The sequence below is a fragment of the Lagenorhynchus albirostris genome, chromosome 5 (genome assembly GCF_949774975.1).
Source record: "Lagenorhynchus albirostris chromosome 5, mLagAlb1.1, whole genome shotgun sequence".
Lineage (NCBI taxonomy): Eukaryota > Metazoa > Chordata > Mammalia > Artiodactyla > Delphinidae > Lagenorhynchus > Lagenorhynchus albirostris.
In genome coordinates this window covers 26,055,722-26,077,753 of record NC_083099.1, presented here as the reverse complement: position 1 = coordinate 26,077,753, position 22,032 = coordinate 26,055,722, and the positions used below count along the sequence as shown (strand labels likewise).

The window sequence follows — 22,032 nt, the reverse complement described above, 5'->3', positions numbered from 1 at the left end:
GATGTTATGCCACTCTCTCCTGGTCCTCCTTCCCTCATCAGGGGTGCCCTTTCCCTCCTCCCTCATCGTCTCCCTACTCTGACCATGTCTCCCCTGGGATTCCTCCGAGGCCCTTTGCTCTTACTCTATTCACCCTCTTTGTGTGGTCTCCTCTCTGCCATCCCTTTGATCACGATTCCTAAAAGCTGATGTTCCAAATTCCTTACCTCCTGCCCAGAGCTCTCCGTAACTTCCAGTCCCATATATCTACCTACTCAGCATGTTTACTAGTCTGTCCCACAGACACTCAGAGTCAAAAGCTGATCTCACTACCTCTCCTCCAAACCTGATCTTCCTTCTGTATTGAATGTTGCTATAAATGACACTAACACCCACCCAGTTACTCAGCCGGAAACTTGAGTGTCTTTAATTCTCTCTCACCACTGACATTTCAAAACTCACCAAGCTCTATCAGTTCTCCTTCTATAATTCTTCCTTCTAGGACTACCCCTTCCCTTTGAGCCCTGTCACTGCCAGAGCTTCCTGATTGGCCTCTCCTCTGTATTGCACCCCACCCCCTCCTCCCCAGTACATCCATTTTCCATAGTGAAACCTCAGTAAAATTTCTCTGGATTCTTAAAACGGAAATCCATGCATTTTTTTCTCTCCGATTTAAAAGGTTTCAATGCACACCATTGCCCTAAGAATTGAGCCCACCTCCTTCAGAGGGTGCAAAGACCTTTGATAATCTGGCCGCAGGTTTTCCTTCACCCATTGCCCTCCATTCCCTTTTCAGACTAATTCTCTGGTTTTGCACTCCGATTGCTTTAGCCCCCTGCACTTCCTCCTGCCTCTAGCCTTTGCACATGGTTTACTCTACCACTCCTCCTTCACTTAGTTGATTCCGTATCCTCCAAGCCTTCAAGTATCAATGGAGGGTTACCTTCTTTCAGAAAGCTGCTCTGATTCCCTTCTCCTGGTCTGTGTAAGATGTCCTCCTCCAAGTTCACGCCGTGCCCCGTGGTTACCTCCAAGCTAGCATGCACACTGGTAGGCTACCTATTTACATCTTCCTCCCCATTGGGTTATGAGCTCTCTGAGAACAGGAACACTGCATAATTTATCCTGTGTTTATTTATACTACATGGTATATAGTAGTCATTCAGTAAAGAAAAATGAATAAAAAAGAATTGATGGATGTTAGTTGACATTTCCCTCTACTTTATCGAGCTCATCTAACAAGAGTTGGATATGAAGGGGCAAAAAGTCTCCCTGTCACAAATAGTCTGATACTCTTCTTCACCCTGTTAGTAGTTGTAATGTTCATCCCGGACACCCAGAATCCAAAGATTTCTTGCCCCCACTGAAATGTCCTGCATCCAGGTAGCTAGTAGAATGTCTGTTCAGTTTGAAGTATCTTTTCTTACCTTCCCTCTCTTCCATAGCCCTTCTTTCAGAGGGTAATATTTGGTGCTCTAAAATAGGGATGACAAACTATAAACTGAGAGCCAAATTCAGCTCACCACCTGCTTTTGTAAATAAAGTTTTATTGGAACTCAGCCACGCTTGTTCGTTTGTTTGTTTGTGGTATGCGGGCCTCTCAGTGTTGTGGCCTCTCCCGTTGCAGAGCACAGGTTCTGGACGCGCAGGCTCAGTGGCCATAGCTCACGGGCCCAGCCGCTCAGCGGCATGTGGGATCCTTCCGGACCAGGGCATGAACCCGTGTCCCCTGCATCGGCAGGCGGACTCTCAACCACTGCACCACCAGGGAAGCCCCACCCTTGTTTGTTTATGTGCTGTTTATGACTGCTTTCATGCCAGAATTGAGTAGTCATGACAGAGAACATGTGGCCTGCAAAGCCTAGAATATTTACTCCCTGGCCTTTCACAAAAAAAAAAAGTTTGCCAACGCCTGCTATAGAGCTTTGCTCAAGAGCATCTGGGCCCATTCAGCTCTGTGCTGAGATTTACAAATGCAAGGCATAACCCAAGAAAGGGTCATGGTCTTAAATCCAATGGCTGAAAGGTATTCCTAATACTTTCCCTGCGATAACGCTTTATGTTTTTCTAAGTACTTTCATCTTCATTAAGAAAAAGATCTTCATATACAAGCATTACTGCTCCCAGGTGAGGCCCATGCAGCTGCTCTGCAGCCCGCACGTTCAGTTGTGAGGAGGTGGAGCATAGGCTCTGGAATCTCGCTGCCTGTGCCTACAGTTGGCTCACTGCTCAATGGTGTGAACTGGAGCAAATAAGGTACTTAAGCCTCTGGGCCTCAGTCTCCTCCTCTTTGAAATGTGCTCAATGAAGGTAACGTCCAACTACCAAAGTTATAGTGGAGAGTAGATGGGACATGGAAAACTCTTATCACAGTGTTTGGTTTATTTTAAATGCTTAATAAATGTCAGCTGTTATGATCTCATTCAGTTGCATTCTAGTAGCATAGCAAGACATTCCAAGGAGATCTCCTGGATTTTGGACTTCCCTCCCCAAAAGGAATAGCTTAGCTCTCTAGGAACGCCAGATTTCCTAAAACTTCCTTGTCTGCATAAAATCGTCTATATATATCAGTGCCCATGTGAGGAGATCAAAACTGGCATCCATCCGTTTCATCCATTCTGATGTCATTCAGCCTCTGTCCCCATCAATGGGCCTCTTCACTGACCTGACCATTCTTGTTCTTTTGCTTTATCATGCTATTCCCTTAAGGTCAAATTCTCTCATCCTGCTTCACAGCCTGTTTCTCAAAGACCAGCAGCTGTGCTACTTCCTACAGGAGCCCACCCAGGACTGCGGTCCCCAACCACAGTGCTGTCCTCTTTTCCACAGCTCATACAGCCCTAGGACAAACAACTGCTCTGTAAATGAGACTTGTGTCCTCAGGCTTTATTTAGCTGTGTGACTCACTCAACCTCTCTAAGCCTCAATTTTGTCAACTACAAAATAGGAATATGTATCTTTCAAGGTTGTTGTGAGGATTAAATATAATTTAATAAATGTTTCTTGCACATAGTACGTGCAAAACACATTCATTTTTGTCCTCCATGCTTTTAGCCCATGGCTGTCTGCATACAGCTGGGCACATGGACTGATTAATGTAAATTGCCCCAGATAGCAGTGCTTCTCCCAGTGATTGGTATCTGAGGGCCAGATGAGGGCCCTGACAGTCCCACACAAGTTTTTTTCTACCCTCTCCCTTACCTGAAGACTTTCCTCGTTAGCATGTAACATTCCCCCCACCCCGCCCCCCAGAAGTAGGGTGGTGGTAGAGGAGAGCCTAAGTGCTGCTGGGAGCAAAAATGGATCAGTCTGTTTGGAGAGACATTTAAATGCATGCTCAGTGAACACAGTGGAAGTGATAAATCAGGGCCTAAATGTGTCCAGTGCTGTGCAGGTCTGGGGACCCACCTGCTGGTCCGAGTGACTTCAATTAATTTTCTAGTTTGCTGTGACTGGTAGGGGGCAGGTCTTCCCTTTCCACTGTGCACTGGTGAGCAGCCCTTGCTGTCTGTGAGGAGCTCTTGCTGTCTACCTGGTCTGTGCCCACAGGTTCCAGAGCTGTTTTGCCAGTGGAGCTGGGAGAGGTAGGGGCCCCAAGGGGAAGACCCAGACCATCCTTGGGGTTCCTAAGCCTCCTCCTAGTGTGGAGACTAATGTATTCCCAATCTATGAGTGAATGGGAGGTTTGTTTTCATCCAAGGTTTAAACACTGCTCTGAGCTAAATTAAAGAAGGTGAAGACACTTTATTTACTGGAAGAAAGGGAATGAAGGAGAATAAAATACTTGGGAAAAGCAAATTCTGAGAAAAGGACTTTTTAGAGAAAAGCCACAGAAATGAAGGGGAGGTAGCAGCCGTATCTTTCCTTATCTGCCTGTGCTTTCTTTTCTTCTACTTGTTAAACATATGAAATATGTTTATAATAGTTGTTTTAATGTCCTTGACTACTAATTTTATCAGCTGTGCCACTACTGGGTCTCTTTGTATCAACTGGTTGTTCTTCTTATATTGCAATATATTTTTCTGCTTCTTCGCATGCCAGGTAAATTTTTATTAGATACTGGACATTGTGAATTTTATGGTGTTGAGTTGTGGGACTTTTTTTATACCTTTAAATATTTTGGGACTTCATTCTGGAATGCAGTTAAGTTTCTTGGAATCAGTTTTAGTTTTTCAAGCCTTGCTTTTAAGCCTCATTAAATAGGGCCAGATCAGCTGTTAGTCTAGGGATAATTTGTCCTCATTACTGAGGCATTACTCCATGCCTCATGCATTACGAGGTTTTTCCTCCCTGGATGGTGGGAACGCAAACTATTCCTAGCACTGAGCTCCGTGGATTATTCTGTCTGCTTTTTTTCAGTAGTTTTCCCCTCAGCCTTGGTAGTTTTCTCATACTTCTCTTCTCTCAGGGATCACTGTGCTGTGCTACCTGTTGTACAATATCTGAAAACCAGTGTTTTATACATTTTCCCAATGTTCTGGATTTTTAAGGCAGTCGTTTCTTATTATTCCATCACGGTGGGAAGCGGGAGTCCTATTAGATACTATTTTTATCCTCGTTTTATATGCGGTGAAACTGAGGCACAAAGAGGTTGAGTAATTTGCCCAAGCTTGCACAGTTAACAACTGGAGTAGCCAGAGATGTGAAGTCGTGTTCTTAAACTTGAGGCACTACTGTCTCAAAAGTATTTCTGTAAATCAAGTCAAAATTTGTATAAGTGATAATTTGGTATTTCCCTATTACAGAAGAAGGAAATTAAGGTGTGTTTTCACATAAATCATCCAGCATTCAAAGGCACAGTCCCATTCTGCCCATTCCTGTGCTCAGAACTAAGCATGGGTGCTTCTCCAAGCATCAATCCCAGTGCTGTATTTGCATCCTGTCTCAGATCTGAGGACATTTCCCTTGACCCTTTGGGGCCATGGGATGGATTGCCAGAGCCTCCATTTGTGACAGATTCTTGTATTGAAGAAAAATATAACCTGACTTTTCACCACTATCTGGAAAATTCCTATTTTCAGAACACAAACCATTTACCTGAACAGAGTAAAGAGATTATGGTTAACTCTCTATGCTGAATTATGCATGGTTTTCAGCTAAGTTCTCTGTGTTCTATTTTAAGAACATTTTCTGCACAGAGTGGAAGAAAATCTATACTGTCCAGAAGCAACTATTTTTGATATATTTTACTTCCACTAGGACAAAGAAATAATAAGTCTGAACCTTATCCATTTTTCTTGCATCATGTTTTGTAATTGGTAATAAGCGATTTCTCTTCATTTTCAGAAGTGGAACTTTCCCTTCACGTTCCAAGATGTTAAAAGGAAAAAAAAAAAGAAGCAAATTTGGCGCAAGTTTTAAAACATCTATTGCGGCATACTCATTATGACATCTTTTTAGAATTAGGCTGACTAATCCTGCTTGATACATGAGAAGTGTTTGCTATTAAGCACTGTGCCTTCTCAGAACACCATGTCAAAACCATTTTAATTTGAGTTAGGGGTGATTTAAAAATGTCAGCTTTAAAAGGCCTATTTCAAGAATGCCTCAGAGCCTTGGGTTCAGCTACAAAGAAATTTGTGATGCATTGAAATGATAGAATGACTAAGGCAAGAAGGGACTTGAATTCTAGAGTTTTTGTTCAGCATTCATGGTGTAAAGTACAATGGATAAGGATCTAAAAGGGAAGTCAGATTACCCAGCTGAACTGAAGACATTCATTTGGGGGGAGAAATGAAAGTGAAAAAACAAATCTGTGCATTTCTCAAATGTACTCTGCCTCTCATAGTCTATCCCAGCAATCTTTGCCACATTGGGGTTGCAGGAAGGCCTTAATAATTGCGGTTTTTGCTGCCAGTCTCCCCAAATACTGGCTGTGAGTGTGGGGCAGGGTGGTTGGTGGCATGAAAAGCAAAATGAGATAACTTCACAATTTTGATTCAGGCCAGACCTGTAACTAAGTTTTTCTTCAAGGTTGCAGAATAGACACACTCACATATGCATACATACACAATACGTACGTGAGTTCTATTTATTGATGCTAAGATGCCATCAAATGTGAGATGCACCATTATTTGTACCACTAAGAAAGGAAAAGCGTTGCCAGCTAATCTGTGACATGTTTTCCTAATACTTAGGAAAAAAATGTTATTTTATACTTATTAAAAGACTCATTAAAACGAACAGTAGACTGTTATCCCTCCCATGCATACTTTAAAATAATATAAGTAAAATTAAATGGTTGAGGAGCCTTCAAATTATCTTCACATTTAGAGGCTGAATTTTCTAATCACCTGTCATTCAGAGTTGTCCAAGCCAAAGTTTTTGCCTACAATATTATCCTTCATGCCATTAGAGCATTGCTCATACAGCATTTTTAAAAAGTGCTTCATTATTGTATCCTGAACTTTCTCCAAGTGCTAAAAGTCATTCTTCACATTTTGATGTGTACACACTGGCAATGAAAACTACAGCATGACTACAGCCTGGCCAGAAATTGTGAGATGCCATTGATTTACTGATTGTAAGATTCGTTGATAAAATATGAAAAAAAATGCATCGTAGAAGACATGAAATGATATGTATGTGTATATATATTTGTGTGTATACATACATGCATGTGTGTATACATATATGTATGTGTGTATGTATACATATACACACATAGGTATAGAAACATTTATAAAAGAAACAAAAGATTTCCTATCTTGTAGGATCTCATGCCAGAGAATAGGTTACCTTTCTTCCTTTCCTGGGCACAGACATTCCATCTGTGCACTTACCTCTGGCCTTGGCATTTCTACAAGCCTGGCCCAAGCCTCAGCCATAGCTCTACCTTAATTGCACCTGGATATCCTGCTCTTTTTATGGTAGTCCTTACAGAGCAAGTTATCATAAACAAAGAAAATAAGCATGAGAGACTGCATGACATTGTGGGAAAAGAATGAGATTTAGAAACAAAGGGCAAGATTTGAGCCCCACTGAGCTATAATATTTACCAGCTATGAGACCTTGGCTAAGTTACCTATCCTCCCTAAACCTCATTTCCTCATCTGAAAATGATGGAGCAATATTGTCAACTTGACAGGTTTGTTGAGAGGGCAGATAACATTTATACAGATGTAAAATTATACACACATGGATCTTACTTATACTGCCAGTGTGCTGACACATGTGCTGTCGGCCAAGAGGTGGGACCTTTACTCATGGTAGATGATCATTAACTTTGGTCCTAGAAAAGCAGCAGAATAGAGAGCTAGAGAGCCAGCTTCAAGAGATTGAAGCAATAAAGACTGACCAGGGGATAAGGGGTGTTCTGAAGCCAGGATAAAAGAGGAAGCTAAAATTTTTTTGTGGCACTACTAGCTTCCCTGCCTCTACACTCACCCTCTCTATCGGAGAACCCTCCTCTTCCCAGATGACATGCTGACCATCATCTAGGAGGTTAAGAGTGGGGGAAGTGGTATGCATCCCCCATCATCAGGTTGTAATGCACTGACATCCTAGGAGATGGGAACTTGTAATTGTTGACAATGTGACAGAACATGAAAAATGATAATGCATGAAATCAGCTGTAGGAATTATGATTTGTAAATTATCATTCTATGTGTTCTGTTTCTCAATATTTTTAGCAAGGTAGTTTTTAAGAAAGGAATATTAAGAGTATCATCTCATGGTGCAACTTATATCCATTTTGTCAAATAGTGCCTGCCCGTCCCTGTCACCTATGCTCAGGATGTTAAATAGGTTTTATATCTCCCGTCATCTCCAAGCAATTGGCAGTGACCGCTGGGAGTGCTCTGTTGTAAAATATTCTCAGGCCATGTCCATGTTCAGCAAGTAAGTGTTCTGTGAGGACTTAAATTTTAGTATCTGCCATGGATGAGGGAGAGGAGAATGGAGTCAATGTTCCATGAATTCACTGACCCTGGCCTGTGGTCCAGGTCACTCGTTCAGATCTGTTTGTTAGAATAAACAAGAGCTGACTGAGGAGGAAATTGATCTTGCACTTAATTCTCATCTTGATATTAATGTCCTGTAACTGTTCCCAGGCATCTTGCCCTGATCCTAGTGTCTCAGACTCTTCTGGCAGAAGGGATTAGACTATGCCTTCATTCATTCTTCTAACAAATTTTGATTGGGTGCTTACTGTGATCAGGAACTGTGCTAGCATCTGGGGATATATCAGTGAACAAGACAGGTGGAGTCCTGCTGTCAGAAAGAAAGACAGGCCTTCAACAAGCACATATGCTATTTAATACAGCTCCCTTGGGAATTCCCTGGCAGTCCAGTGGTTAAGACTCCACGATTCCACTGCAAGGGGGCTTGGGTTCGATCCCTGGTCAGGGAACTAAGATCCCGCATGCCATGCAGTGTGGCCAAAAAAAAAAAAAAAAAAAAAAAAAATACAGCTCTCCTTATGTGCTACAGAGGAGAGGACTCGTATAGTACCTTATGAATACATAAAAATGGAGGAACCTGGCCTATTCCAGGAATCAGTGAAAGTTTCCTTGAGAAAAATGTTGTCATTTTTAAATGCATCTTTAATATTTTCCAGGAAAATCTGTCTATGAGAAATATGAACAGAAATATTAAGAACGTTTGAAAAATAATATTGGTAAAGGTGGACATGGTCTACCGTGGGCCAACTTCTGACTTTACATTTTGGAGCCTGGCATGCCTTATTCCAAACATCCATTCTCTGTTCTCTGGCTTCCCAGAGGCCAGGGAAGTTAACTTTTCCCCACAGGAGATAAAGACACAGCCTCTGCCACACTGTCTTCCCTCGTGGCTGGACACTACAGGGTTTTTATGGACCCTGCGGGGTTTTCACACTCAGCCATCACCTTCCCGAGGGGAAACTTATAAGCAGTGAGAGATCACGGGACTCTGAGCTTTATGAGAGGACATGACTCCCATTCCCCAGGCTGCCATGTCTGGCATTCACAGGAGCGATAGGGCCTGATGGAGTCCTCACTGCCCAACAGCCTGTGGAGGAAAAGTGCTACTTCCCCAGGTGATTCTCTCCCAGAGGACCACTGCAACAACACCACCACCCCTCCCGGATGAAGAGCCTGGGCTGACCCATGTCTCCCTCATTCTGGACTCATATACAGGAGTACACATACACTGCCAGGGTTATCTGTACTTTTTATGTGCTTGTTTTTATCAATGCCCACTTCTTTCTCTTCTTCCTGACTCATTGTTAATCCCTGATTCTTCTAGAACCCTTGCCAAGTCACTGCAGCCTACTGCACTTTTTTCTTTCCCTGATCCTCAGAAGCACATGTTTGCTAATTGCATCAGTTCCATTTTCCAAAACACACTCTAGGGGCAGAGGGCTTCTCAGGTCTCACAGTTCAGCCCATCCCCATCATGCTGGAGTGTAGCACAGTGCCAGAGACACGGGAGGCATAGGTGACAAAGCCCACTGGGAGTGGACAGGAAGAGCAGTGTGCTTTGGCCTTCATTTCCCAAGTCAGGGTGGAATTATTCACTATATAAAGGCATTGATGATGAGACTCAATATTTCGATCCAGACTTTAGGAGGAAAGCCATTGATGGGTAAATGACTGGCTAGTTCTGTGCTTCCCACACGTGGGTCATGAAGGGGTGTTGATTTCCCGAGGCATCCTGGGTAATGATGCTCTCATCTGTCTGTCACTAAAGGATGGGAGGAGGTTTTGGTGAACACAGGGTGGAGAAGATGGAGGACATGTGTACATATGTGTGAATGATTGCAAAGAAGTGCATGCTCTGTGGATACCTGTTTGTTCCTCATGTCAGTACAGAGTGAAAGTGCCCCATTTGGGCTGTGTGTGGCTGAGACACACATGTAATGATCTCCACTGTATACTTGCACGGCCTCCACGGGTTCCATGGTCTCAGCCTTTACAGGAAGTGCTAAGAACTTGGACTGTAGACTCTGGGAGAGGGAAGGGAGTTTCCTTTTTTATTTGTGTTTATGTTTCCTTAGGCTTATAGTTCTAGGTTGATGTAAATTGCAATTTGTCCTCTGTAACATTTGCTCCTACAGAATGTTCATTTTAAGTTTTATATATATTTTTTTTTATTTTATTTTATATATATATATATATTTTTTTTTTTGCAATACGCAGGCCTCTCACTGTTGTGGCCTCTCCCATTGCGGAGCACAGGCTCTGGACACACAGGCTCAGCGGCCATGGCTCATGGGCCCAGCCTCTCCGCAGCATGTGGGATCTTCCCAGACCGGGGCACGGACCCGTGTCCCCTACATCGGCAGGCCACTGTACCACCAGGGAAGCCCTATGTTATATTTTTAAAAGTTCTAAATCTCAATAAATTTTGAAATGTCAGGGTTTAAAAACATGGTGGTATATCTTGCTGCAGGACTGCTGAGACCTGAGCTGTGCTAACATCCAGGGTGACTCCCCAGGAAGCAGCGCTGGGAGGGTCCCCATGCTGACCTCACCATGGACCCTCTTCCTCACAGTGTCTTGGGTTCTCAGAACACATTTTTGGAAGCGCTGATCTAGTTGTCCTACTATGCATGTCATTTGTCTCCTAACTTGACAACCACACGTTACAGGGCTGGCAACGTGTTTTATACTTGGCTTTTAGTCCTCAAGGCTGAGAGCACAGTAGGTATTTAGGGAATGTCTGTTGAATGAATAAATAACTCAATAAAAGTACACCTGTGATAAAGTCCAAATAGACATAAGTCCCGAGCTAAGACATATTCCACCAATTTAGTTCTAATCCGGTGCAGTGAACTTGTGTAGGTAATTGCTTCTGTGCCAGGCACTGTGCTAGGCATGGTGAATATAAACATGAAGGAAACTCAGCTGCATCCCCGAGAAGTTCAAAGCCTTGAAGGAGAGACAGGCATTTAAATAAAGAAATCACCCAACTGTGGATGAGCGGGACAGATGATGGATGTACAGGGCTTGAAGGTTGCAAAGGAAAAGGAATATTTAACCCTTTACCTATGTGATGACTAAAGTGGGTTTTGGAAGAAAAACCATGAGTTTACCAGGTTGACAAGGAGAGGGGAGGGTAATGCAGGGAGAGGGTCCAGTGTACTGGACTGGTCTAGGGCTTCCAGACCTTGGGGGAAACACATTGCGATGCACCAGAGACTATTAACTTCCAAGAAGGAAAATGTAAGACTGGCAGGTTTTGGAGTTGAGGATGTCCTTGGTCACAGTGCATACTTCTTTCCTTCTCTAGAGGCAGTGCAGCTCTGCGGTGACATGGTCTCGCTCTGATTCGGGGAGGTGCCACACTTCCTGACTTCAGGGATCTGTGGTGGCTTTGGACAGTGACCTCGCCCTTTGTGAATTCCCAGTTAATTGTTGTGTTCCTGGGACTGAGGGAGGCTGCTGTATAGCAGGGCCCTGCTCTAGCACGTGGCTGATAGCAGCTACTGGGGGCATGTGTGTCTGTGATATTCTTATTTTCTTAAAGTCTTATTATGCAGTACAGATATCTGTAGCTTTTTTTAAGCTTGCCATCAATAAACTGTGAATCTGTGATGGTAAATAAGACAACTTGTAAAAATGCATTTACGTTGATACTTGCAACTTAAAATTTATTTTGTTTTTACTTTAGTTTATTTATGAGCCAGGAACAACACTGATGGAGAATCTGTTTCCACACTAATAACACTAAAATAGATTTAGATGCCTATCAGATGGAAGCTGAGTATCAATTTTAATTATGATTAAGGTGACGTTTTATTATTTTCCCCAGGAGAGTCATGAATTTTGACTCTGAATGAAATGTTAATTGAATGTACCTCCTGCCCCTTCAATCAGAGGATATTCCTGCTAAATAATTGTTGTTCTATGTGGGCAGTTGTTAGCGGGGGAACTTTCACTGCCATGAGTTCAAAGCATCATTCCAGATGCCTTTCCCCGTCCTAGCCTGTCTGAGCCAGGAGGAGGAATCAGACACATGTGAATTTGAAACCCCTAAGTAGCTGTGTACACCTTGATGATTTATTTTGTCTTTCTAAGCCTGAGTTTCCTCAGCTGAACAGTGGTCATGATACCCCCCTCACAGGATGAGGATTTCATGAAACATGTTGTAAAATGCATTGCAAAATGCCTGGCACATAGTAAATGCATTTAACACTGTTGTTGGTGGTATTCTTATAATAACGATGATGATGATTTTATTATTATTATCACTATTACTATATTGAAATCTCAGTGACAATGGGAAATCTCAAACTAATATATCAGTCCAAGTAAGGGATGGACAGAGAGTGACGGGGGTACCTCTGGGCAGGTGGGATGGCAAGTCTGGGGAATTCCAGGAGGGGGTCTTGGGCTCCTTAGAAGCCATCTAGGGGGGCTGCTTATCTCCTGGGGAACGCTCACTTATTTCTGAGAGGCAGCAAATGTAGTAAGCAGGGCACGACCTGTGGATTCACATAGATTTGGGATCCAATCCTACGGTTATTAAAATGGGAATAATAATGCTATTTTCAGTTATTGTAAGGACTGTGGATAATGGATGAAAGCATCATTGGAGCCAGGGACTTGCCTGGTCGTCCAGTGGTTAGGACTCGGTGCTTTCACTGCCAAGGGCACGAGTTCAATCCCTGGTCAGGGAACTAAGATCCCACCAGATGTGCCAAAAAAAAAAAAAAGATTCTTGGCACCAAATACCTGGGGGCTGTAGTTATGAAATGATACCAGAAAATGTAGAGTGGGGAACACATCCACCATGGCAGGCTTATGAAGATTCCCTTCTAATTAGGAATGAATGCCATTGAGATTTTGGTGGGTTTTCAGAAAAGTGAGCTGATGATCATGAGAGGTCCTTCACATAGACCTTGGGTCATGACTTGGCTGTCAGTGATGTCTGCCCCATGAGGGTCCATTCTTAACCCTGCGTCTCCTTTGTGGCCACGCTGAAAACCCAGCCACTCAGCAATGAGGACCTCACTCTTGGTAGGATGACCAGCTTGTTAGGTTTTCTTGGGACTTTCCCAGTTTTAGCACTACAAGTCCTTCATCCTGGGAAATTATTTAGTTCCAGGCCAACTGGACCGTTCGTGCCCCTACTTGTCACCATACTGGCGAGAGGTGACCTTTGGAAAGCTGTGGCACCTTTATAGCGCCCAGAACTACATTGGTGTTAAGCCACTTTTTCCCTAAGCCTAAAAAATCATCAACATCAAACCTGTATATCAGACAGATTTCTTTCATTTAAGAAAACAAGCACGAGAACACAGAACACCTGGGTCTCTAAAGTGAAACAAAATGATGTGATTTATTTCCTTTGCTGCTGTTCTCCCCTGAGAATGGTTTTTGGCATGCTTGCTTTTTTGTTTGTTTGTTTTTGTTTGAATGGTAGCATCTGAGTGGGAGATGCAGGCATTTCAGTGTGTGGAGGGCCATGAGGCACATGGACAGTGAGACACCTCCGCTCCTCAAACCCTCCCCAGACAAAACCTTTGTCCCCCTTATGTGGCAGGAAGTGACGACACAGAGCAGGCGTAGCACCCCGCAGGCTCCCCACGCCCCAGCCCAGCTAGTCCCACACAGGACCCACTCTCCCTGCCTTCCCCAGAGCTTGGCAAACTCACTGACTTCCAGGCCACACCCGCAGAGACTCTGATTTAATTGAGCGCGGATTGGGCCAGGCATCAGGATTCCTTAAAGGCTCTCTGAGGTGATTCTAACATGCTGCCAGGACTGAGGTCACGTTTCTAATCAAACAGGATGCATGAGCGGTAGGGGCTTCCGGCCGTCAGCACGTTTCAGACCCGCTACCTCCCAGGCATCTGAGGGCACAAACTGATGGTCACGTGAGAGGCAAACTTCAAAGACCTGGCTGTGGGTGTCTGAGAGGAGATGAGAGGCAGTGACGTCCATTCCATTCCTGGGGCAGAACAAAGCATTTGATTTGACATCCCACAGAAAAATAGGTTAAACCGAAGGGGCCGTTTTGAAGTAAGGACACGAGCCGTACTGCCCAGGGGCCCCATGGGGGAGTGCCACCCGCCAGGAACAAGGCACCTTGTCACGGTTCCTGCAGGCAGCAGTGGCTGGGTCTGCAGAGCAGCAGCGGACCCCGGCCTGGAGGAGGGGAGGTGGCAAGTTTGGGCAGAGGCGGAGGAGACTAAGGATGTTCCTGGAATGCTGTGGGCAGCAGGCCTCCGCCGGGCCATGGTGCATTAAGTAGGCTTGCTCTAGAGCACGTGTGAGACTCACTCTAAGAACTTCCAGCAATAGTACGTGGAAGACATCCGTCAGCAGTCAGAAGAGGGACGGCTGGAACACTAGGATGTGAAGGAGGGGCTGAGGCACCAGGGACACTCGGGTGTCAGCTCATCTCCCATCTCCAGGGCTGAGGTCTGGCCACAGCAATTCCACCTGTGCACACCGACCGCTGAAGGATCTTCACAAGAACAAAAGGAGTCCTTATAGAATTTCTCCAACTGAGGGCTTCCATTAACACGTTTGAAGATTAGTTTATGATAAATTGTTCGTGTACACAGAGGAGATAGAAGGAGCTACATTCCACAGATTTGAAGGTCAGGTTTCAACCACGGTTTTCCCACTCCCACCAAGTAACTATGTGACCCTGGACAAGTCACTTTCCCTCCTTGGGGCTCCGTTTAGCCTATTTTGAAATGACAGATGTGGATCAGATGATTTCTAGGAGATCGCTTAGCACTGACACTTTAGGAATTCATGCTTTTTTAGTTCAGTATCTGTATTAGTCAGGGTTCTCCAAAGAAATAGAACCTCTGTGTGTGTGTGTGTTTGTGTGTGTGTGTGTGTGTGTGTGTGTGTGTGTATGAATGAATTGGTTCATGTAATTGTGGAGGCCGAGAAGTCTTACGATCTGCTGTCTGCAAGCTGAAGTCTCAGGAAAGCTGGGGGTTTAATTCAGTCCAACTCTGAAGGCCTGAGAACCAGAGGAGCTGGTGGTGTAAATCCCAGTCCAAGGGTTGGAGAGGATGAGAAGAGATGTCCCAGCTCAATCAGTGAGGCAGCAAAAAAGGGATACATTCATCTTTCCTCTGCCTTTTGGTCTATTCAGGTCCTAAAGGGTTGGATGAGGCCAACCCACATTGGCGAAGGCAATCTACTGTACTGGGTCCTCCACCAATTCAAGTGCCCGTCCGTCTCAAAGCGTGCTCACAGACACACCCAGAAATAATGTTTAATCTGGATACCTCATGGCCAGATAAGATAACACATGAAATTAACCACCACAGTATCTATGGGAAGAGAGAGAGGGTCTGAGGAAGGGTTTGCCCATGAGGTCTTTGATTCCTTGTTCCCGGCCACAGTCCCCCACTCCCACCACCCCGCTTCTCCTAAGTACATTCTCTATGACTCCAGGAGCCACAGCGGGGCTGAGATGCCAGCCAACTTGTACAAGTCAAGCCCTACGTCTGTTAAGATGTCACTTCAACAGACAGAACCTCAAGAGAGTCTGTCCTGTCTCCAAAGTTACTTCTCTGTTCAAATGAGTCCAGCTGAAAATCTGAGCTTACGTGAAGATAACTTGACACAGACATATGTTCTAGCCGGAGCAATTGCCCTGCAGCTCACACAAGAACATTTAGTCGATGTGTCCAGCCTGTAGTCTGAGAAGTCTGACAAAGCTGAGGGTTGAGCAGATGCTGTGCAGAGGGCTTACGGGGCATCACACTACTTTGGGGGCTGGAGCCCTCAGGAGGAAATGGTCAGGGGGAGTCAAGGGCTATGGGTTCCGGTCTAACTAGCTGACATGACCTGGGCTAGGGGGATAACAGCAAATGACTTCCATGTTGGGTACCTAGAATGTCCCAGGTACAGTATTGGTACTCTGCAGATTTTTTCTAATTTAATTGTCTTCCAGACCTGAGGGCATTATTATCTCAATTTTACAGATGAGAAAATTAAGGTTGAGGGGGTTTCTAAAGGGAGAGTTACTTTGTGCTCCAGGTGGTCTGGCATGAAAACCTATTTCCTTCCCTCTATTACATGCTAAATTCTAGATATTCTCATCACTCACCATTCTTGGAAACTACTTTAACTCATGGGTCCCAGCTAAGAGAACGTGGGAGTACAGGAGGTTACAGATTTCGGGGAGGGGCTTGGAAAAGCCTAAGTTTAGGACAGTCACCAGAGAGCCTCGCCCAGCAGGGCAACAGGCTGGCGGCAGCAGCAGTACCAACCCAGCCATGCATCCTGGCTTATGGCCTGTGACTGCCAAGGAGAACCCAGAAAGACAGCAGTGTGACCCCAGACACCAGCCGGAATCATGTCAATTTAAGAAACAGCAAGAGCCCCTTTCAAGAGGTACCTGCTTAATTTTTTTTTTAACTTTGCTTTGCTTTTATTTTATGCTGAATTTATTCCTGAGCCATAAGCTTTTGTCTCTACAGTTTCTTCTGGGGTATCTTTTTCTTCCATGCAGCCTCCTCTTGGAGTTTAGGGACAATCTGTTCTTCTTTAATAAGAATCATCTCAATGTGGCAGGTGGAGCTCATGTAGGGCTAATCCGACCATGAGTTCTGTAGGTACAGTAGCTTTGTTCACCTGCATGTGCTCAGTGACCAGAGAATCTACATCTAAACCCTTAAGTTTATCATCCCTCTTTGCATTTTTAAGCATGTGCAGCAAAAACAGCATTCTGTGGGGGCCACCAACCCTGTGTCCAGCCCCACTGTTTCCCTAGACACATCTGCCAACTCCACCACTGTAGGGACAGAAGGCCACCCATTGCTCCTGTAAAGTGACGTCTTTCAGATCCTCGGTGGCTTATTGGATATGCAAACCTGATGGCCTGGGCAGTCACATGGGTGTTTGTAAAGTGGACACAAAGATTTGAACCTCTTGATTTACATGACTTTTGTGGGGTTTTCTGCATCAAGCGAATAGCAATCCATTTTCAGAGATCAACTCAGCTGGCTTACGCGAAAAGCCTGCTTCATTTTTTCTTGGAAACCTGGGAATAATCTGTGCTGTGGAGGGATATATCAAAAACAAGAGCAGCGGACAACCTACTGGGACGACAGACAATATTTGAGAGCCACACATTCGGCGCCGGCAGCACGCATGTCTGAGCCATCACGCATTCACTCAGCGCAGTTCACTGGTGCCGGTGCCGTACCAGGATCTGGGAACACTGAGAGAGCCAGATCTGGTTCCGCTTTCCAGAAACCGCATTCATCCAGGGCCCTCCAAAGAATGTGCCAAACCCTGACAGTGGAAGGGTTAGTCCATCATTTGAGAATAAGCTAGGGAAGATTTCCATGTCAGATGGTTTCAGCTGAGAGTCATAACCGTTTGGCTGTGCCTTTTCTGGGCAGCTGGGGCTAATGCTTCATGAAGTTTTCATAGGGAAGAAATGAGCAAAATCTATTTTAATTACATTTTAGAAGTCAAATTTACATAATCATTTGATGTAATGCTGTTTGTTCCAGGCTCCCCTGGAGTAACATGGGAGCCACTGTCCCTGTAAGGTCCTCAGCCCCTGGGGTTGCAGCCAGCATTTTCTCTGCAGCTTTCTCTGAGCTGTGCTCAGCTGCAGCGGGGTCCCGGCCAGGGATAATTAGGCTGAATGGCTGTGAAAACTCACCCAGGGGGAGAAAAGAGAGGAAAGCCTTCTCTTTAATTAATCACTCTTTTTCCCAAACTTGAGAGGAAAACACTAAAATTAAAATCCATTTTCATCATACAGTCTCCATTAATGTGAAATGTGGTTTTAGGCAGACCTTAATTCAAAGCCTGGTTTTTCAGTGGAAAAGAGTATTGCTTTTTGGTGACCTTTAATAAATCCAGAGCTGACAACATGAAATTATAAAAGATTTCTTAAGCAGCCGACTTCCCTGAAGAGCCTTTTCCCCACCGGCTGGTTCTCCGTGTGGCCGAGGTGCCCATGCTGTGACATTTGTTCCAAGTACATGTTGGCTGTGACCCCTACGGGCTGCATGCGTGTGGGGATGTGTCGGTGCGTGGTCCCCTCTGTGAGTGCCAGTGCCACGTCCTTCCTGGCTGGCTTTCACTGAGTCCTGCCTGGTAGGCACTCAGGCACAGCCTGTGGAAGGAAGAAATGTACAAATGAGTGACATTACCGGAAGGTAACGTCATCGTTCTCAGTACTAAAATTTGGCATCTCCTCTGGGGCCAGGCCATTGAGTTTGACATTTCTAAAATTTTTTGAGAAAGAATAATCATGAGTATCTTCTACCATGAAAATTTTCTCTGGCCTATATTATTTATTCAGCATCTGTTTCTATACTTTGGTAGTTTGCCTAGTTATTAAATGAATGTTTTGTGAGTAAGAGTCTGAAGAGCTAATTTGCTTTCCTCCAAATTTTGGCAGGAAAAGCTAAAAATGTTTCGAAATTTGGAGACAACATCTTTACTCTAGCCTGGTGATGGACACCTGGTTCCTTGACTAGGGTGGCAAGGGGAGAGACAAGAAAGTCACCAAGAGCAGCTGCTGGCTCCCTCCCCCCCTCCCTTCCTTCCTTCCTCCCTTCCCTTCTTCTTTCCTTCCATCCTTCTTTCTCCCCTCCCTCCCTCCTCCTTCTGAGCTACTGAGAACCTTCTCTGAGCCAAGCCTGTGATCTGTGCTGTCAACAGCACCCTGTGTACGTGATGAAAAGGACACCCAGCTCCCACCTTCATGGAGCTCTGTCACATGAGGGAAACAAAGGAGTAAACCAGCAACAGGAAGGCATGGGTCTAGTACTCCGAGGCAGTGGACTCGGGGCCATGCCTGAGAGGAGGCGTAAGAATTGCCTGGGTGCAGAAGGGGGAGGTGGGAAGGAGGGGTTTCAGTGCAGAGCATCTCACTCAAAGCCTGGAGACACACAGCTATGACACGCCTGCGACCACAGCGTGTTTGCTGTGGCATCAGCTTGAGATACGAAGACAGCAGTGGGGAGACAGGGCTAGGTTCTAACGAGCCACGGATGCCACACAAAGAAGTTGGTTTCTAAGCACAATGGCGAGGTACTGCAGAATGTTAAGCAAGGGAGTGACACAATGAGATGTGGGTTTTACTTGTAAAGAAGACCTGGGAAACAGAATTGAGGGGAGCAGGGATAGATGAGAGCCGAGCAGAGACGAGGAGATTAGCAAGCAGGTTTAGTGGACAGAGCGGGGGAAAGAGGGAGCAGATTCGAAAATGAAGCCCAAGGCTTGAAATCCCATCCTGCGTAAAGATGCGAGCAGTCTACCCTTGTCAGAGGTCCCATGCTAACACTCAGAGACCCTTACTGTTCAAAGCGTGGTCCACAGGCCAGCAGCACGGGCCTCAGCTGGGGAGACCTCACTACTGAATCAGATTCTGCATTTGAACAAGCTCTCTGGGTCATCTGGCTTATGTGAAAGTTGGAAAAGCACCTCTGCAGAGGATCGTGGGAAGGAAGAGTGCAACTCTGTAAGCTGTAAGCAAGTTAGGAAAGTGTGGTGTACAGATGCGTCTCGTTGAGCTGATTATGTTGTTCAGGGAAGTAGCAGCTGAGGCTCAGAGACTTGAAGGGATATGTGGGCAGCTGACGGAGGGTCAGCCTTGACCCAGCCCATTTCATGAAAGCCAGCGATGGCTGGATCTGCTGGCCTGTGTGTCTCTGGGGCAGCCAGGGAGACCAGGACAACGTGCTAAGATAACATCAACCCCTGGATCTTCCCTGCCCCCAGCCTAAACTATCTCGCTGTTGGCCAGATGTGCCTTCCTGCCTAAGACTGTTTACACATGTTTACACGTGTGTGAGTTTGATCACCGGGATCCTTCTGACTCCCTGTATAAGTACACCAGGCAAGGGACAGGGGAAGCCCTATCCAAGGTCAAGGCAGAGGGACGGAGAGAAAAAGACAGATTCGAGATCACAAAGTTCCAGTTGCAATGACAGAGTCAGCAAATCTTGGTCATGGGCAAGATGAGGTGCTAAGATGGGGGCTAGTCAAGGTCAGCACTTGAGCTCTGCCATGGTCACTCCAGGTCCTTCAGTGGCTGGGAGGGTGGCTCATGGGAGTTACCTCCATGGGGTACCTATCGGCATACCCAGGACACCTGTCATCAGCCACTCTGAGCACAAGGGCACCGTGCACGTGGCACCCGAGGGGATGGTGCCCCTAATTAGTGTTGGCAGGAGCTACAGTTGTTTATGATGTTACATAATCAGATTTGTATAATTGCTCTTTTATAACTCACTTAAAAAATTCAAAACAGCACAGTGCAGGCAGGGGAAGTGTGAGCAGGGGCCTCTGACAGGTGGGTGTACCAGCCCTTCCTCCCAGGGAAAGGTGTGTACACCAAGAGAGAACACAGACAGAAACAGGAAGTGGAAAGGCTGTTTGCAGAGCTGCCAGAATCAGGGACGGCTCCCTTCCGTGGGACAGACCTTAGCTGAGTTCTTTTCATTACAAGGAGATAGAAGTTCTGGATCCCAGGAGACAGGGACCCACCAAGAGTTTCGGTCTTTGTTTTTTTCTCACATCCTGCAGACATGACAGTTGCCATGTCACCGTCCTGACAGATGTGGGAGGCTTTGATTGAGTGACACTCCTGGCATCGGAGACCCCACGCTTGGTGATGAGGGTGGGTTATCAGTTCTCAAAACCATAGGCAGGCCTTGTTGAGGGCAGTTGGGTAACTTTTTGCAGCAGTCAGGGAGCCGTGTTCTGCCTTCTTTGGAACTATCTTTGGGGCAGAAATTGTGGGTCCCTTACTTAATTTGGGCACATTTCTCCCCAGTTTTTTCTAGAAATCATAAAATAGATAAGGAAGGATTCTTCACAAGATATTTGCAGACTTCCTATGTTCTCACCTCTCGTTACAAATACATGACAAGTCTAAGAAGAGATGCAGATCCTTGCAAACGTTATATAAGAGATGGAAATAATCTTCTTGGCTTCCTGCAAGAAAAAAAATTATCCCATGTAGAGGTGAGGAGGTCTTGGGCCCTGTGGGGAGGAAGTTTATGAGAATTTCCCATAAGTAATTCACAAGAGAATTTCTCAAGCTAGGACTCATTGTGGCTTCAGGAATTCCATGAACTGTCTGAAATAATTGTGGGTACAATTTTTATATAGGTGGGTATATTTTTATGGGAAGCAGACCCATGTCATTTATAAAATTACAAAGGCTGTGATTTAAAATAGCTTAAGAATGTAGAAATTTTTTCCACTTTATGACGAGCCTTCAGATATGTCCCATGTGGTCCTCATGTTATCCTTGCGAATGAGGCAGAGCAGGGACCATTTCTCTAGCTTATTGCGAGAAAACTGAGGCATAGAAATGCTCAGTGGTCATTGGCCACATGCCTGTTGGTTCTCGGAAACTGGACACATAACCAAAGTTATAACTTCTATTCTTTCAGCTCCAGCACAAACTTGAAGAACAGAAATTATTGCCTCCAAATAAATAACCCAGGGCATTTGGACATTTGGAAACTTAAGAGCCTTAAATTCTGAATCTGAAAAACTGACTTCCATGTGTTCAAGTCAGATCTCTGACAACCCACATATTCCCTCTTCCCACATTTTGCTGATATGAGGTCACGTGCGATGACAAAGCTTTTTCTAGCTCAAAGTTAGCCCTGGGTATGACCACTAAAGATGAGAGACCTTCCCCCCAATATAGCCACAACAGCCTCCTTGCCTCAGTCCTCTCCTGGGCACTGGGACTCTTCTTTCAAAATGCAGGTGCCTACCCACCATTTTTTTTTTCTTTTTTTTTAACATCTTTATTGGAGTATAATTGCTTTACAATAGTGTGTTATCTTCTGCTTTATAACAAAGTGAATCAGTTATACATATACATATGTTCCCATAACTCTTCCCTCTTGTGTCTCCCTCCCTCCCACCCTCCCTATCCCAGCCCTCTAGGTGGTCACTAAGCACCCAACTGATCTCCCTGTGCTATGCGGCTGCTTCCCACTAGCTATCTATTTTATGTTTGGTAGTGTATATATGTCCATGCCACTCTCTCTCTTTGTCACAGCTTACCCTTCCCCCTCCCCATATCCTCAAGTCCATGCTCTAGTAGGTCTGTGTCTTTATTCCGGTATTACCCCTAGGTTCTTCATGACATTTTTTTTCTTAG

General features: G+C 45.1%; 1 protein-coding gene and 1 pseudogene across 1 annotated transcript in view; one reads left to right on the top strand and one right to left on the bottom strand.

Moving 5' to 3' along the window:
• The window catches only part of CLSTN2 (calsyntenin 2), a 634,178-nt gene that overhangs the window by 298,569 nt on the left and 313,577 nt on the right, over window positions 1–22,032 (top strand). The window lies entirely within an intron of this gene.
• Window positions 16,325–16,861, bottom strand: LOC132520415 (large ribosomal subunit protein uL22-like; annotated as a pseudogene).